The 20,051-nt window shown below is 37.5% G+C and overlaps 1 protein-coding gene across 1 annotated transcript in view; it reads right to left on the minus strand.

Moving 5' to 3' along the window:
* INSC (inscuteable homolog (Drosophila)) overlaps nucleotides 1-20,051 on the minus strand; it is a 113,802-nt gene that overhangs the window by 72,395 nt on the left and 21,356 nt on the right. The window lies entirely within an intron of this gene.

The raw sequence follows: 20,051 nt of genomic DNA on the forward strand, positions 1-20,051 counted from the left end.
TTTTTCTAGACACTTTGCCTTTTAGCACAGAAGAAGTTTTACATTGCAGCTTTTCTAATACAGCCAAACCAAGACAGCGAATGATAACTGTCAGCAATATCTGTTTCTGCCATATCACAACCCTTAAACCTCAGCTGGATTCTACTTCCTGCCCAGTCCTTTACCTTTCCCCTTATTTCTCATCCTCTCTGTGCATTTTGAACATCTGACTTCCAAAGCACATTTTTGCATTACAATAAATACCTCCAGCCAGTAAAATGTGTTAACCCAAGATAGCAGCTGTACTGAGCTCTTTTGAGCTCATCTTTGTAAGGGATCCTGAGTTCCAGACGGATCCAGAGCCTTGAGGTAGAGTCACCTAGGATTTCTCAATAAAGTGAGGTGCCCAGATCCTAATAAAAAAGCTTAATCCTCACCTCCCAATCACACACAACCAGGTTTTATTAGATATGAATAGTGTTTATTAACATATTTAACAGTATAAAAAGGTCAGGTATAGAACCCTAGGTCAGACAGATTATAGTTTGCACAACTGCATTCATCCTTACCTACTGTCTTTGCTACGGTTTCTGCTTTTGTTCCATTTCATAGAATCATAATCACACACAACCAGGTTTTATTAGATATGAATAGTGTTTATTAACATATTTAACAGTATAAAAAGGTCAGGTATAGAACCCTAGGTCAGACAGATTATAGTTTGCACAACTGCATTCATCCTTACCTACTGTCTTTGCTATGGTTTCTGCTTTTGTTCCATTTCATAGAATCATAGAATCACAGAATGGTTTGGGTTGGAAGGGACCTCAAAGATCACGGGTTCCAACCCCCCTGCCCTGGGCAGGGACACCTCCCACCAGACCAGGTTGCTCAAGGCCCCATCCAGCCTGGCCTTGAACCCCTCCAGGGATGGGGCAGCCACAGCTTCTCTGGGCAACCTGTTCCAGTGTCTCACCACACTCAGAGTAAAAAATTTCTTCCTGAGATCTAATCTGAATCTTTTTTCTTCCAATTTAAAAACCGTTTCCCCTTGTCCTATCATTACCCTTCCTGGCAAAGAGTCCCTCCCCAGCTCTTCTATAGGCCCCTTCAGGTATTGAAAGGCCGCAATGAGGTCAGGGCCTTCCTTGGTGGCAGCAGCCTGATCCCTCCTGGAAATTTGCTCCCTCTCCCTGAGGCCTGCCTGGCCCATTCCTGCCTCCTACACTCCCTCAGACCATCTGCACAAAACGCAGGCTCCCAGCTTCCTATTTTGACTCTCACCTACCACACGTAAGGCTGGAGACCTCTGTTTCCTTTTGCAGCTGGCAGCTCCCCAAGGAAGGAGCATTGCCTCTGCCAAGGGGTCCCATCTGACTCTTGCTTCCAAACCAAGGGCAAAACAGACACTGTCCATCTCCAGAAATCATCTAGAATTTTTTTTCAGATTTAACAGTAGGTCCAGATTATTTCAGTTTACATTTCCTCTCCCCAAACCTCAAAAGAGACCAGTTCCTCTGGCAAATATATACATTAAAAAAAATATATAAATATACATATATAAAACATTTTCAATATCAATAGTAGATATATGATAAGTGTATATATATATCAATATGTCTACACATCTAAGGGACAGTTACATACAGCTAAGGGAAAAAGACAAGTTACTATTAAAAAGAAAGCCATAATATATTTTTAAATTACTTAAATTTTCCTTATCTTTACGCAAAAGCTTAAAAGATTCTCAGTGATGATTGCTGAAAGAAACCATGGTTGCCATGGTTAAGACTGATTTTATCAATATCTGTCCCCCACCAGGCCCATTATATCCCCTCTCAACACAGCACCGTTCACTTGGTAATAAAGCAAAGCTGGAGGACAAGAGTTCAAAGACTCACTGCAAGTTTTCATGGCATAGGAGATTTTGATTTTTATATATCTAAAACAGTTTCTGCAAAATTTATAAACACAAGCATGGCCAATAAATGTCATGTTCACATACACAACACACTTCCAAAAGGGCTGTTTTACTCAGCAAGGATTTCAGATTTCTGATCTACAATGAACAAAATAATTTTTCTGACAGCTTTCATCAGCTGCAGACTAAGTCTTCATTTTTTGGCAAGTCTTCTTAACACAAAATACTTCAAAATTTTAGTATCCCATCCTCTAGTGAAAGATGGATTGATACTAAAGGATTCTGAAAAAGTGAAGATATAAGGTAAAGACGAAATTAAATTAAGTGAAAGCACGAGAGACTGGGCTTAATTATTTTTTCCAAATTTCTATTGGTGTCCTACAGCTAGTCTGACAGGATAGTGGATTGTTGTCTACCTTCTGGATATATGTTACAGTTTTATAAGATGCTGTATCAGAAAGGACAAAAAGAAAATTTGATTCTTTCAATCCAGATACTGATTTGTTGCATCTCAGCATCACAGTAGTAATGCTCTGTACTGTTAGATAAAGCCTCACTGTTAGAACAAAATCTGCAATTACATTAGCCAGGCTAAGGATGACCAGGTGAAGGCCTTTTTAATCCTTGTGCTTCCATCTATACACTGAGCACCAGCTGAACTCAAGAAATGTCCTTTCAGACCACTGAAGTAACATTCCACAAATTAACAGAATTTTCTAACATAAACATGAAAAGGAGGCCCACCTTAATTTCATATAAATCAACAGCAAACAAGATATGAAAGACCAGTTTCGTCGATCTAATCCCCCTTTTCACCATATATAATTAAACTACTTCTAATTTTAAGCTTTATAAGCTGCTACTATTTAAGGTCTTTATTTCACTCAGCCTTGAATATTGTGTAATTGCATTTCATGATTGATTGTGGCTCACTTTCTTCTTGCTATATGGGTAGTCTCCTTATTGCCTTTTTAGATCTGAAGCAAAGTTTACAAATAAACAAAAATAACAACTTTAGAAGTTTGAGACCATGATTTATAATAACGTGCATAGTTTGCATGTAGTACAGGATAAACTCATTTGACACACAGTAATGTATTTTTTCATTTCTAAAGTGCTCTATGATAATTGATGAAGTCTTTGTTTAGTAAGTACAAGTAAACTCCTACATTATAAATTCAGGTAGAAAAAACCTAGAATAGAAGTTTATTCAGAAAAAAAAAAAAAAAAACAACAAACAAAACAAACAAACAAACAAACAAACAAACAAAAAATCATTCATATTTCCTTTAACCCCGAAAATCAATCTTCCTTCTGAGGAGAAAAAAGGATGATAGAGTTGTACAAAAAAGGTACAGACGTCAACAAAACTCTCCCTGTTTGTTTCTGTTCCTACTAATTGTCAGAAGCACAACTGTAGAATTTAGGATGTTCTTTCATTTAAACTTAGTATTCTTCAACTCTCAATAATGGCAAAAATAATACCATTCACCTCCTTTCAGACAGAAGAACCACAGAAAACTCCCCCTGCTCACTATGCCAGCTTTTCTGACATGTTATTCTTTAAAATACACATACATCATGGTTACTCAGGTTTAAAAAAAAAAATAATTCAGCTTCATTTACATCTCCCTGTATTTAGAGAAAATTTTCCTAAGTATTCAGCAGAAGAATTTATAGACTTTTATATATATATATATTAAAATAAGAAAAGCAAAAAGTGCGGTCATTCCCAATTTGCTATTAGGAATCATATTCCAGACAGCAGTTACAGAACTCCAAAAACAAGTCAAAAATTTCCATTTTGTCTCCCCATTACTGAAAAAAACCCCTTACGCCTACAAAATAAAACCAGCCATAATAAGTCAGACAAAAAAAACCCATAAAAATCTGTCTAGCCCATTATCCTGCTCCCAACACGGCCATTAGGAGATGCATAAGGAAAGATTACAAGAGGCATGGCAAGAGCTGAGCAATCCCTCCTTCCCATCTCCTGGCAATTAGTGGTTTTGGAACTTCATAGGTTGTGTCTAAGCAGGATGTTTTTACAATTCATGAAACAAAAGCAGCCATTAATCCCTTTTTGAATTCAGTTAAACTTTTAGCCTTTACAACATCTAGTGGCAGTGTCTCACTCACATTGTTTGATTATTTTCTGTATGAAAAAGTGTTTCTTATTTGTTTGTTTTAAGCTTGCTGCCTGGAGATATTAACACAAGCTCTTTAGTTCTTGTTTACTAAAAGATACTGAAATGATATTCCACATTCACCCTGTTCATGTAATTCATTATCTTATTTACTGTACCCTATCTTCTCTCAGTTATCTCATTTCCAAGGTAGAGAAACGGTCTATCTAGTCTATCACCATACTGAAGTGATACCACTCCTCTGATCATCCACTTACTCTCCCCTACCTTTTCAAAAAGCCTTTTCCAGTTTTCCTACGTCCTAAGATGTGACGGTAAGAACACCACACAATATCCAAGATCCAGGTAAATTATGGATTTATACATTTTATTTACATTTTCTGCACTGTCTGTATTTTCCAAGAATTCCCAAAATTAGATTTCTCTTTTACTTGTTTTCCGGAGAGCTGTTTCATTTTTACCTTCCAGAAAAATCTACCTTTGCTTTCAGAATCTTTTCCATGAGTGATAAAATATAATTTAGTTTCCTATTCTAGGTGTAGAATGGAAGAGACTGTTCTTCGGTTCCCTTCCCCTCCTCCCATGTGCTACTTTATGTTCATTAACATATAATTTCTTCTGGAATTTTACAGTTCAGTGACTCAATATTGTGGGACTTCTTGTGTTTACTATTAGTTTAAAATTACCTGAACAGTTTTACAACAGCAGGAAGTGTTGTCCTGCTACCATAACTATTTTTCAGGTAGTTAAATACATTCAGCAAGATTGGTTCGAGTGTAAGGGACCTTACTGGTGTCTTATTCCCCAGTTCTGTTTAACTGGCAACAGTAGCTGAGTAACTAGCAGAGATCTTGATCTATACAGCTAGTAGTTACCCACTGGTTGGAATTTCTGAATTTAGTATGTCATGGCATATTGACAAAAAAGCAATTTATGTAGACTCTCCACTATAAAAGCAGCATTTCATGTAAAAATAGCAGTAAAAATAAATCAGAGCAAAATAAAAATTCAAAGAAAGTCTCCAGCATTTCTTCAAAGTCATTCTATTTTAATTAAGGTTGTAAAATATTTGATGAAGTTTTCAAGAGCACTCAACTGAATTTGAATAACTAGCAATTTCAGTAGTCTGAATTCTAGTGCACTTACCAAAAAACAGGGTATTATAAAAATTGTGTTATTGTGACAAAATCACTTGGTGTCACTGGTCGAGACCAACTTAGGGCAACAGCATCTTAAAATTATATTGTTCCAAATGATACTCATAGCTAGTTTCATACACGTTTCTGCACTATATAGCACACCGCAGGCAAACATCATCCTAGAGAAAGACTAACATAGAAAAAAAAGAAATAATCCCATTTTAAATTTCTAAAAAGAGGCATACCATATTCTGAATTCTATTAGCAGCATTTCTCTTCTTTTTTGCTATTTTCTGTCACCTGGTAAGTAGTTTATTAAGTAGCGAATCACAAGATCTTTAAGGTAGAGAAGATGGATAGACATGTAAAGGACTGTTCTCTCTCATTTTGGTGCCACATGAATACAAAAGTGAAGAATTAATAACTAGATCATTTGTTTAAAACTTCCAGCTTGGAGCTCTATACTACAATTTCACTGGCAGCGCATACACTTCTTTTTTAAATTGCAAATGTTACAATGAAGAAGAGTTATATACCTCCATTTTACCACTGAGTTTCACTATGTGCAAAAGTTTTATGTTTTATAACGTTGTGTTGAAGTCTGAGCTGATCAATTCACGTGAATAATTCCAGTGGTCATATTTATAAAGTGCAAAGATTTCAGCTCAGTCAAATTATATTTTTGAGGCTTCTTAGCCTTTTTATTCATTTTCACCTGTTATGACAGATTTATTACCAATCCTAATGATAGCATTTAGTACAGCTTCCAGATAAGCCTACAGTGAAAGTCAATGCCAACTCTTACAACTGTGCTCAAATTTATTATTCTAATTAGAGGTAGGTAATTAATTGGCAACAAACAATTTCTTGAATGGATTTAACCCAGTCTTGGAACATAAATCTTCTCTAATTTTCTTCTAATTCATCTTTTCAAAATTATTCATAGGTACCCAATATACCCAGGGCCAGTTTCTACATCACAGAACACAACTCAGCAGAACACAACTCTCAGTGGAAGAATTTAGTGAAGAGCCAGAGAGATGGCTCTTACTTATCCTCAAGGTGCTTTACACAATATTAATTGCATTAAAGAGCCTTATAGATCTATTATATAGTATTTGCACTGATTTTAGAAAAAAATAAAAAATAAAAAAATTATAGAGCCAGCTAGAGATCTAGCTTAGAAGATACAGAACAGCTTTAAGGTAGCTAAGAATCAGATTCCTGATTTTTAAGCAAACACACTTGCTTTGTAGATAATTCCTAAGGTAAAAGAGGTCTATGAGCATTTGGTATTTGCAATTGATGTGGGAAGCTAAAAGATTAGCTGGATGATTTGCACTGTATTCTTTTTTCCCCTTGATTTACTTTCTTCTTTTCCAGTAGAAAATCAGCAATCCAACTTGACTGGATAAAAGATGAGTTTAGTATGAGTTATTTAAACTTTTACAAAAGACTGATAAAAGCAAGTTAGTTCCTAGTTTTCAAAAAAGTTAACAGGCTATATTAAAATGGTATTTTAATTTGCTTCAATGATTATTCAATTGTAACAGTTACTAAGGTCTAACAATTTCCCCAAATGAAGTCAGTAACAGATAATGCAAACTACATTCCTGAAACATTTCTCAAAACAAAACAATTTAAGGAGGGGTGCACTGTAATCAACTAGATATCCTGAAGTGTATTGTGGAAAGCACAACTCGGTTAGCCAGCATTGATCACCCTTTTATGCTTTAACATTTCCATTTAATTTAGGGGTAGGTTTAAACCACAAAGAAATGCAACAGAAGTAAGAGAGGCATTACCACTAGTTTCAGGAATGGGCAGAATAAATATTCATAACAAATCCATAATTACTCAAAGATCACAAGTAAAATATAAATGTATTACAATAGTAGTAATAAGTTAACTGTTTTGTTGACTGGGGACACCTCAATCATAGAATCATTTAGGCTGGAAAAGACTTCTCGATTATAGAATCATAGAATCATTTAGGCTGGAAAAGACCTTTAAGATCACCAAGTCAACATGTTAAGCTAGCACTGCCAAGTCCACCACTAAGCCGTGTCCCTATGCACCATGTCATACCTCCAGGGATGGTGACCCAACCACTTCCCTGGGCAGCCTGTTGCAATGACTGACAACTCTTTCGGTGAAAAATTTTTTCCTAATATCCAATCTAAACCTCTCCTGGTGCAAGTTGAGGGGGTTTCTTCTTCTCCTATCGCTCATTACTTGGGAAAAGAGACTAACACCCTCTTTTGCTAGTTTTCTTTTAACTGATATCTATGAGTCTCTTCACCTGACCTGAAACCAACAATGGTTTGTCCTTGCCATTTACTGAAACTTCAGTACCACCAAATTCAGTTTGTCATATAAACTATGGGATATTCAAGCCATCTATCTCCTCAGTGCTACTATAGAGGCAAAATGCTATAACCACAAACAGTTTGTGTTTGCTAATTTTCTTTTAACTGATATCTATGAGTCTCTTCACCTGACCTGAAACCAACAATGGTTTGTCCTTGCCATTTACTGAAACTTCAGTACCACCAAATTCAGTTTGTCATATAAACTATGGGATATTCAAGCCATCTATCTCCTCAGTGCTACTATAGAGGCAAAATGCTATAACCACAAACAGTTTGTGCCTTGTTAAGCATCCATCTAGCTTTCGCAGGCAGATCAAAAGAAGATCAGCCTGTGAAACTTAAAACTAAATCTTTGTGGTCTGGCTACTGCATTTTGTGAAATCTTATGCATTTACCAATTTGTCTATAAGGAAAGTAAAAACACTATAAACATTTGTAACATAAAAGGTATGGTGTGTAAATTAACTGTAGCTCCATCACACCTATCTAAAAGGCCACACAAATCACTTAGTGTTAAGTGCTGCACCAATGTTCTTCTCAGATCTTTATGTTTTTCTCAGAAATCCTCACTGTAAGTTGTCCCTCTAAAAATGTCTGGAAATATTATACCATCCCAGAATTACTGGCACACTATAGAACATAAGGAAGACACAATATAAAATCACAGACCATTTCAGTTTGCTGATTAGCTGATCTAAAATCTAGAATAAACTTATCAAATATTAATTTTCTTTACATGGTTAGAGTTTAAGTAGGGCCAGGTCCTTTCCAGCCTCTGTCAACTGAAGGTATAGGCAGGAAGCAAAAGGACTAGTTCAGACTGGTTTTATGGATTTTTACTTTGTATCTGGTACATTAAATTACTAAAACAGTAGCTGTCTCAACAAGCACATGAGCCACTGAGTTCATTGAAAGTAAAAACAGCAGCAAAAGAGAATAGAATTTCCTGACAGAAGGGAAGAAAATGCTGAATAAACCCTGCTACCAGCAAGTTAATGATAGCATAAGGCTGCTAATTGGCTTGCTTACAGGCAAAGCTGAACAAACAGTATGCTAATATTGACACAATGATCACCAACTAAAATACGTCTGTTGAATTTATATTTGTTTAGTATTATTAATTCATAATTGCAATGAATACTATTGCATTTGTAGTGCCATTATAAACTAGTAAACTGACTAAATTTTGCAAAACCAATTAACCTGGTGAACCCTGTAATATTGGTATATTCAGACTTAGTAAACCATTATGGATTCAGATCAGACCTGATGGACATTGAGCCAACTTGAGGAATCCACCAGACTTAGCAGTAATTTTAGCCACTCTACAATTCAGACAATATAGTAGATGTGGAAAAAAATGCTCTCCCACTGGTCCTGCTACTTCAGAGTCCATTCATGTTGAAGTGGGTGTGGAGGACTGCTAATATAAATCCACTGCTCCTAGATCCCTTCACCCAAATGTGTTGGTATGAGTTACTGACATGCTTATAGTATTTTAAACTCCATTTGACCACAGGTAAAACTAGAAAAGAAGGTGGTCTTATCAAATTCTGCAAGTGGAACTTCGTGATGGAGCACTTTTTAATATTTTTTTTATTTTATTTTTTTAACATTGGCCTTTTTTATTATGTCTACGTGTAAGAGAATCTGTTACTCACTGAAGGTCAGAGATAACCCATTTGCAACATGTTCATCTAAACTCTAATTTCCTTTGTAAGTTCATTTCAGGAGTAGTAGGCGCTCCATCAGCTACACTGGCCTTGTTGTTCTCTGGGCTGAAAGTTCTCACTTCGCCAAACCTGTCAAACCATATGGCAGTTCTGTGCTCTGCACAAAAAAAAATAAATTAGGATAAGACCATCCAATTAATTTTCTCTTGGATCAGCTCCTATCCATTTTTAATGATATATACAGAATATCAGTGCAAGATAGACAGAAGAATTATACATAAAGTAAAAAAAAAAATTAAAAAAAATATCCACTGACCAAGTTTTCTTGAGGATATTGGTTCTTTTGTTCAACACCTTAGTTATACATAAAGTAAAAAAAAAAAAATTAAAAAAATATCCACTGACCAGGTTTTCTCGAGGATATTGGTTCTTTTGTTCAACACCTTACTTGATCATTTGTTCTGCAGTAAGTAGGCAGATTCCCTTCATTCCTCAGGCAAATTGCTCTTTGATGAGCTGGATAAAGTAGCTATTCCCTCCATCTGAGTTTAAGCCCTGAAATAAGAAACTATTCTCCAGTGCACATACAAAAGCAGTGTTGAAGAGGCAAGATCCCATCGGTCTTTTTCTCTTTGTAAATGACAGCCTGGGTCTTGCAAAAACACAAAATAATTACAGTTTTTCTGAAAAAAAAAAAAATATCAGAGCTGAGGAGTCTTAGCTTTGTGCACAATGACAGAAGTCATGACTTCAGACCATATTTAACCCAATGTAAGCAGAACAGCACAGCATGATGGAACATCACAAGGCAGACCTGCATTTTACAGCTTCTTTCAGGACTTTAAGTCCAACTTGGTGACTGAAGTATGTTGACAATCTTGAAGGGATGTGGTCATCAGCATATATTTAAATGGCTAACTAGTGAGTACATACAAAGTTTTCACTCTCATAAAGAGCTGAGCATGTTTCCTGCATTGTGTGACAGAAAAGTCAACGAGGCCATCAGCAGGAGAGAACATGATCAAGACGTTAACCATAGAGCTCATCCCAGCTCACTGCTTCTTAATGCTCAGGCTACATTTGTAATTGCAGAGGGCAATATTCCTCATAGCCTTATAAGAACAATATGCTGTAAGAGAGAACTTCTTGTAAACACCTAACAGGGAGGGAGAAATAAAAATGAAAGAGAGAAGGAGAAAAACAACACTGAAAATAATTTGGGGCCAGAGATCATGGAAATGCTCAGACACAATCACAAGCAAGGACTAATTTGGAAACTAACATGAGAATCCATGAAAATAGTGCCAGTGGTTCATCGAACATTTTTTTTTCCTTCCTTCAAATCTCCCTAATTTGTAGTTTAATAACAAACAGTATAGCTCTCTATGCCTTTTTCAAAGGACTTATGACGTGCATTATGAGCACCACCATTAGCCTTTCACCTTTTACTGTTTACTCATTTAAGGTCCTAACCCTACTGATTAAGTAAAGCCTGGATTACTTAATGAAGGAAGCAACAATCATTTCACAGGGAGTTATGAGACCAGTATCACTCAGGAGACAGCAAAAATTTGGGGACCCTCAGTCACATCTATTGAACAGCAGCACTAGCTGAAACTGTCAAAAAAGGGGCAAGAAAAGGATGGCCTGGTGTTGGCTTTCCTAAGATTCACATTAGAGCATTAACCCTTCAACAACCAAGTTAAAAAGATGAAAAGCTAGCAACACAGTATCATAACTCGGAATGAGTTTGTAAAAGTCTCTTAAGCAGTCTCATTCAAACAAGAAAGCAGTATCTAATCAAACTCTATATTTAAGCACTTGCTTACATAGTTTTGTAGAAGGCAGAGGACTGAAAATGAAATCTTATGTCATCAAATCCACTATTCTTATATGAGAAGCAACTGGATCAGATAATTTGCTCATAAATGGCCTAAAAATCAACTCTATAAATAATTTATTGTGGGCTCAAAAGTGTTCTATTAAGTGACTTTTCTAGAATTGCACTACTCTGATGGTTACAAATATATTATTTCTGATCTAAATTTCTTAAGGGACAGTTCATTCCCATTACATATCATCTTTAAATAAATAGATAGATAAATAAAATAGATAGATAAATAAGAATTTATCTTCCAATGCATTTCTAGAAAGCAAACACATGCTCTCAGCTTCTGTTTTGCAAGACTTGACGAGCAAAATTCTTTAGGTTCCTTTTATGAAACTACATCACTTTCCACTCCTGCTGCCCAAACAGCCTTGTAATCCCAAACTTTTAGCTACTTTTTACTAGAATTTTTCCTGAATTTCTCCTCTCTTCCTTTTTCTTTCCAGTTATCTCTTATTCCACTCTCTCACTCCTTAGATACAAGCCTTATGTTTTGCTACTTTCCATATGGAGTTGCTACAAAATTTTGCCAGCAAATTCAGCAGCCTATGTAATAATTTTCCTGCCTTTTGCAGATTAAGTTGTGTTTTTCTTCTGTCTCAGTTATGTTTCTCTTTCCACACACTTGACAGAGTCAAAACTAGATGGTTAATGCTCCTGTCTACACTGAAAATTAAGTCTTCATTCAGTGATTTAGTATCTACTACTTACTATTACACAAAGTATTTTTTTCTTATTTTCTCCTCTTTTAGTCTGCAATTATTAAATTCAAATAGTATTCACACATATTATATTGCTTTCCTGAACAAAAGCCTCATTGGAAAAAGTGTAACTGACAGTATATACTAAACTAGAGCTCTTGATAGTCAAATCACATCTAAGAAGGTCATTTAATAAATATAAACCTGTTGTGCTACTCTCCCCACCTGGACTCTGCCTTATGCTCCAATAAGGGTACAATAACACCAATTACTCTGTGTGTGTGTGTACATGCACACATATGAGAGGGAAGGGATGCCTTATCATCTTTTAGTCTGCAGTTATTAAATTCAAATAGTATTCGCACATATTATATTGCTTTCCTGAACAAAAGCCTCATTGGAAAAAGTGTAACTGACAGTATATACTAAACTAGAGCTCTTGATAGTCAAATCACATCTAAGAAGGTCATTTAATAAATATAAACCTGTTGTGCTACTCTCCCCACCTGGACTCTGCCTTATGCTCCAATAAGGGTACAATAACACCAATTACTCTGTGTGTGTGTGTACATGCACACATATGAGAGGGAAGGGATGCCATCCAGAGGGACCTGGATAGGCTTGAGAGGTGGGCTTGTGCAAATTTCATTAAGTTTAACCAAGCCAAGTGCAGGGTCCTGCACCCAGGACATGGCAATCCCAGGCACAAATACAGATTGGGTGGAGAATGGCTGGAGAGCAGCCCTGAGAAGGACTTGGAGGTGTTGGTGGATGAGAAGCTCAACATGAGCTGGCAATGTGCACTGGCAGCCCAGAAGGCCAACCACATCCTGGGCTGCATCAGGAGAAGTGTGGCCAGCAGGTCACGGGAGGTGATTCTGCCCCTCTGCTCTGCGCTCGTGAGACCCCACCTGGAGCTCTGTGTCCAGCTGTGGAGTCCTCAACACAGGAAGGGCAGAGCACCTCTGCTATGAAGACAGGCTGAGAGAGCTGGGGCTGTTCAGCCTGGAGAAGAGAGGGCTCCGGGGAGACCTTATAGTGGCCTTTCAATATCAGAAGAGAGCCTACAGGAGAGCCAGAGAAGTACTCTTTGTCAGGAAATGTAGTGACAGGACAAGGGGTAATGGTTTTAAGTTGGAAGAGGGGAGATTTAGATTAGATACTAGAAAGAAATTCTTTACTGTGAGGGTGGTGAGACACTGGAACAGGTCGTGGATGCCCCATCCCTGGAGGGGTTCAAGGCCAGGCTGGATGGGGCTTTGAGCAACCTGGTCTGGTGGGAGATGTCCCTGCCCAGGGCAGGGGGGTTGGAATTTGATGATCTTTAAGGTCCCTTCCAACCCAAACCATTCTATGATTCTATGACATTTCCCTCTACACCCCTCCCAAACAACAGATTATGTCTAACCCTGTCTCACTCCTGCCTTCTGAATGTATTTCAAAATTCTGATTTCTCTTCCCTTTCCCTCCTTCTGCTGATACTACTGTTTTATTCTTTCTGCCTATGTATCCACTGCTCAGCTGCCAGAGAGAGATCCCTGAGCCAAGCAGAAGCAGGAGACATTCACTCTCCATTTGCTGTACACAACCAGACTTGTATTTTCTGAATTATTTAAAGCTTGTGTGGCCCTCCAGACACAATAAATTTACCCAGAGCAGCAGAGTGATCATAGAATCATAGAGCGGTTAGAGTGGGAGAGGACAGACTCCTCGAGTAGAAATTCAAAAAGTTGGGATCCACTCTTTGCTTCCTTAGTAATAGTCTGGCAAGTTTTACCACCCTCCTGCCATCCTTCTCTCCTGCTAAGACTGTGTCTTTCTGATCTCCTCAGTGTATGCAGTGAATCTTGCTTCTGCACTGAGCATTGTGCACAGCGTTCTGATCTTGATTGGAGCTTCCAGATGCTACCATAACACATGCAGTGGAGAAAGGCAAAAAATCTAAGTTTTTCAAAGTGATCCTGAGAGGAGTTCTGAAGGCTAAATAGCAAAAGGAGAAAGGAAATAAGTGGCTATTTTTACTACCATAAAGTTGCTTTTGAAGGAGGGACAACAGCTGAAGTGCGAAGAATGCCTGAGCTAGAACAGTCTCATTAAAATATAAAATTCAAAGCAGTTGGATTGCAAGACAAGTTCAGGAGGGTTCTTCAAAATGCTGAATGGGGTGAGGAAGCAACCACAGCCTGGCTTCCTGGTGAAAGTAAAGATGAGTAGTTTAGGAGTCCCACAGATTGCTTGTTCCTTGGAAATAATTCATTAGCGAGGACTTTTCACCTTACTACTGTTCACAGCAACTCTGGTAATCTCAGATGTAAAAGAGAAGCAAGGGAGAGAGCAAATCTCGCTGACAAGACCCCCATTGCACAAGTGTCAATCTCCAGCTTCAGAAGGGAGCAGGTGAAAAGAATTACGTACCATGGAGGATAGAACAGGGTGGTTTTTACAGGGACTGAGAGAACATTTCAAATGATGACAAGAAAAGACGACAGAAAAAATGATCTCTTCTTTTTCCCCCCTTCTTAGTGAGTAGGATGAAACAGCATATCTATTTATTCCTCTTCATTTAGCGAGAGCAGGGTTTGGGTCACTGTCACTGAATCTCTGCCACAAATGAGTTATCCATGATTCATAAGGGTATGCAGGCTCCACATTCTGCAGCGCATTAAAAACAGAACAATGATGTTTTCCAGAAAAAAAGCATCATTCCGGTATCATTGCACAAAAATAAGTCAATTATCCCTTCTTAATTATTTATTTAGCATTAATAAACTCTTATTGGTCATGAAAGGAACCTGGGAAATAGCTAACAGCAGCGAAAAAACGTAGTGAACACCATTGTTTTGCAATAATACATCCCAGGTTCAGTGAATTAGCCTCTGGCACCAAATATAAATAAATGGGTATTTTATGTGAGTATAATATTTTGCATTAAAAAACAATTAAAGGATAAGTGGAACCACGCTTTTGTCCTGTTATAATGCTTTATGATACCTCACAGTATAGCAAGCTAATTGGATGTGAAAATGTATCAGAAATGGAAGCAAGGAAATATTCCATAATATTAAGTTTGTTATAGTCACCAGCCTTAGCTAAAGACATTTGCTTCATATAAATTCTTCAAAAATGGGAAATGCATGTGTGATACACAAAAAGAAATGGCTTATTCATGGAATATTCTCTTTCACTTTGCCTTTGTCAGTCTCTACTAAGACAGTAAAGTCTTCAGAGGAAGGAAAAAAGCACTCTGAGTATTTATCAAGTGTTTGATTAACAATCTTTTCCTGCTGCCATCATATAACCAAATGAGATAACTGACTTCACTGTATAGATAAGCAAATGCAGTAGGTTCAGTTTTCTATGATTTCTATGTTCTACTGTTTTCCAGAGTGCAAGAAAAAATCAATATCGCTTTATTAAAGGATTTTCATTACTTCATTAAATATTTAAAGCATATGCTCGATAGTTTCTCAAAGTCTATCAGTCTTCACATAGAATGTACTTTTCTAAAACTGCCATTGATACAAAGAAAACCAGGTAGGCATCTCAGTGCTAACTTGGCACTGCAAGCAAAAGTCTGTGCAATTCAGATTCCACCTTTCACCTGACACCTGTTTCTGGGAGCACTCAAACAATATCCTCAAACCCAGATCCTAAATCCGAAAACATTTGAAGCAGGATCAAAACTGTAGATTTTGCGCCATATCTAACTTGAAGGGAGATGGAGTTTCTCTCTCCAGTATCCCTCCCCCAAAAGTTTCATTTAACTAAATTCATTATTAGACTGGAGATTATCCATAAAAAAAAAAGCAACTGAACCTTCCTTCTGAAATCAGGAGACAGGAACCAATTACGCAATTCCCATTTTGGGAAAGATACAGCATTTCTCTTCAATATATTCCAGAAATTAATAATTTAACTTGCTCCTCAAAAGGCACTGAGAGGTACCTCTCTTCTCTGTTACCAATAAAACACACATTAAAAACCACACACACAACAAACTAAACAAGGAAGTGCCCCCGCTTTCCTGTTTCTCACTACTGCTATGCACAAGAGCTGAAGACAACCCATTTCCAGTACACAGCAAAAAAAAGAAATGCCAATGAACCTATTTAAGGCTGGTCAAAAAACAGGCATTAGAAACAGTGTGACAGAAAGTGCAAACAAAACAGTAATAGCTTACATGACTCCCCCATCTTTAAATTACATTCAATTCTCTATGCAGAAGTGGTTATAAAAAAAATAAATCTTTTAATTTTACATGATGCAAACTCACTCCTATAATTGAAACGGTGAGAACAACATTAAATATCTTCTATCTGTACTTTGATCTTTAAATTACTTTCAATTCTCTATGCAGAAGTGGTTAAAAAAAATATATCTTTTAATTGTACAAGATGCAAACTCACTGCTATAATTGAAACAGTGAAAACAACATTAAATATCTTCTATCTGTACTTTGCCACATGTGTACTGACAACAAAAGTTGTGTGCTTATATCTTTGCTTTCCTCTTCTCTTCCCTCCCCACCTTTTTCCCACCACCTCAATCCTCCACACATCTGACCTGAACTCAGGAGTTTTGAAGACTTGAGATATTCCAGACTGTGCTATTCAGGTCCAAGTGTGATAGCAAGGCTTTGAAGAGCAATACTGATAGAAGAGTCATTGCTCCTACTCAGACTGGGGAGGGATGGGACAATATCCTCTTCCTGTATTCAGGGAATATCACCTTTGTCTTTCACTACAGCCTTGATCTATTGGATTTTCCATCAAGCATCACCTTGCTGGAACTAGTCCTTCCTGTACTTAACAGCTGCCTAGAATGATGGCTGGTGATAACAGGAGTGAAACTATGATAGAGTATATGCCAATCAAGTCATTTTCTTACTTTTGTCCATATTTTATGCGTATGCTCTCTTGTAGAAACACAGTTTAAATCAAACACCATGATACTTCATACGAAGTAATTGCTAGATCCATGAGACCCTCCATAATTTTCTTACTTTTGTCCATATTGTATGCATATGCTCTCTTGTAGAACCACAGACAGTTTAAATCAAACACCACCATGATACTTCGTATGAAGAAAAGTAATTGCTAGATCCATGAGACCCTCCATTAGACCAAGTACCAAAATGTTCTTTAACACATCAGACCTAGCTATGGCTGGCCATTTTCTGAGCAATTTTTCTGTTTCTTTCCTTTTTTCCCCTCTTTTTTTTGTTAGATCAATTTTTATGTCCCAGACTTGCAGTCACAATGAACAGTGTACATATATGCAGCCCATGCTATTCAAATGCCAGCACCTGTGGGTTCATAACAGGCCAAATATTTCTTGAATCAGACCACTAAGCAGTTCCTTTAACACATTTTAACTTCATATCCCATCCACTAGCTATTTGCAGATCTAATGTTAGTCTCATGCAATAGATTCCACTGATACAATTTGACTATCAATGCATGTTTATCCAGAAAGATATTAGGGCATTTATATTGAACTTGGTTTGAAGTCCCCATTTCAAGGTATATTTTTTTGGAAATATAAGCTATCTGTGAGAAGGGAAAATTTTCCTCTGCTGGTTTAAAATACTTCAGTGGAACAGATAAGAAACACTATCTTTATGCAGAGGTAAAACAAAAACATTTGAAATATTCAAACAGAAGAACCATTTCTCAGCCAACTGTACTCAGAATTCCTGCTAATTTAGTATACAACTTCAGCTTTGAGAAAAACAAATGCAAAAAATTAAACAGTCCTACAACACCTTATTTCCCTTCATTGTGTTTGCAGACCTAAGCTGTTATGAGATAATCATCTTATGCCTGCATACAAGATTCATTCAACTTTCTACTTCCATATTTTTTAAGAAAACTACAGAAAAGAAACTCCCAAAGGAACTCCCTAGGCCATGATAAATAATCTCTGGGTCATACTTCTATTTGACCACCCTTTGACCACTTCTTCACCAGTATGTGGCCTGGTTTACCACTTGCCTACCCCTTCCACAGGTGCCAAATAGTGACAGCATTCTGGGGACCACAGCTTCACAGGCTCCCAGAAACAAAAGTTTGGAAAATAATCTTACAGCAAATATCAGCAGCTCTTTGCTGCCTATTAGCAAAAAGTCGGACTATTTCTGACATAAAAGAATGTCTGAAATCATAACGGTCTTCTTTTATGTAACAATAAATTAGCTGATGTGTACTACATTTACTGCTTGAAGTAGGAAAACTTGTCCTAACAAGCTGCAGGAATGTGTACAGACCTCTAATGATAATGGGCTATTTTCACTGTTAAAGCTCTTTGAGATATGAAATATAACTAAGTTCACTTCTGGTTATAGATGACTTAAGGACATAATTTAGGAAGCAGTGCTGCTGTACTCCAGCATAAGACTGATTGGAGGCTATATATAGGTTCAAATAAAGCTGAAGTTAATATACCTACAGAAAACATGTAATGATTCCTGTATTATGTTTGAGAAATAAGATACATGTTCCAGCTTATCGGTTTTATCTTTCTCAATTTATTTAATACTGAGGTGATAGTTTTTTGCCAAAGGTGTTTCTTTGGAGCATGAAACAGGCAATCAGTGAAGAGGCATATGAAAAGTGTTAAGGGTGGCTTTCCACATTCTTCATATGGGCATCCATTCAAGCATACTTCTCAAACATGGGCACGTGTCCATGTACAAAGGCCCACCAAGGAATTGCAGGGTCCAGATGAAATGCTGAGTAGGAGGAGAAAGACAATGATGTGGTACCAAATATGTACAAAGCTAATACAAGTGAGGGACGACTTCCCCACACAGTTTTGTTTTTCCTTGTCACCTGTCTTTGTAAGCAATTCTGAGAAAATCTCAGCTCAAATGTCATTGTCAAAAGCACCATGCATAACAAAACAGAAAGAGTAATGATACAAAAATATTCCTTGAGGCACACTGGGGGGACAGCAGAAGAGATAGTTATATATAAAAAATAAATTATAACTCTCAAAGAGAATGGATCACTCAAAAATGCATAAAAAAGACAGAAGGAGACACGGTAGACAGAGAATGTAAATAAGTTTTTGAAACATATGGAGCCCTTTTTATTTCTTCCAGACACAGTTATAAGCTGCTTTGTGGAGACGTGAGATCCTCCACAGATTTGCCATAAGAATAAATGAAATCAAGTTTTCTGTGCTACTGTATTATGAATAGAGCATGCACTGAATGTATATCATACATATCCCAAAGTTGTGTCAAATTAAAAAGCCAAATGCCGTTCTCAATTTTAATTGAAAAAGAACATCAGAACTGTCCGAAGACCTTCCCTATTTCTTTCAGGAGCACACACATATATACACACTGGAATTTAATTCATAAACAGAGAGCAGTATCATTTTTGGGTGCTGGAAAGTTCACAAAGATAATAGGAGAAATGGCTTAAAATTTTGTCTATCATTATAAAGAGAGTAATAAAGCTTTATTACTCCAGTTTCTCACCTCATGAAGACATGGGGCCTGATTCATCCTAGCTGGCACTAGCAGAGCCTGAGATTGGATGCAAGTCCAGGATAACTCTGACCCTTCTGCAGACAATGCAACTGTCAGTCTGCTTTAGCTTCTACCTCTGTTACCATAGTCCTTAGAGCACACACAAAGCACTGGTGGTGCTGTGTGACTGTGAACTTCCACACATGTTCCTCTGGCACATCTACTCTTGGATGTTACACTGCACCCAACAGTCCTACAAGGCTGGTGTTCCAGGGGCTTAAAGGCCCTTTGTGTGGGAAGGTGGTCAGTGGGTGGCCTGTGGGGGATTGGTTCATGCAACCCAAACTACGGAGCTGGAGCAAACAACAAGCAAGGTCCCTGCTTCTTATGTCACAGCAGACATTCAAATTAAAAATCTAAATTCCATTTTTCTGGTTGTGGGATCAGTTGAAGAGGTGTGTAAATTGATATTGAGATGACAATTTAAAGAGTAAAACATGCTCAATTTGAGCATTTACTGTGGGCTTCGCATTTACTATGAGGGCGGTGAGACACTGGAACAGGTTGCCCAGGGAAGTTGTGGATGCCCCATCCCTGGAGGGGTTCAAGGCCAGGCTGGATGGGGCTTGGAGCAACCTGGTCTGGTGGGAGGTGTCCCTGCCCAGGGCAGGGGGTTGGAACTCGATGATCTTTGAGGTCCCTTCCAACCCAACCCATTCTGTGATTCTATGATTTGCAGCAACTGGAACTACAG

This window comes from Calidris pugnax, unplaced genomic scaffold, assembly GCF_001431845.1.
Source record: "Calidris pugnax isolate Ruff unplaced genomic scaffold, ASM143184v1 scaffold112, whole genome shotgun sequence".
Lineage (NCBI taxonomy): Eukaryota > Metazoa > Chordata > Aves > Charadriiformes > Scolopacidae > Calidris > Calidris pugnax.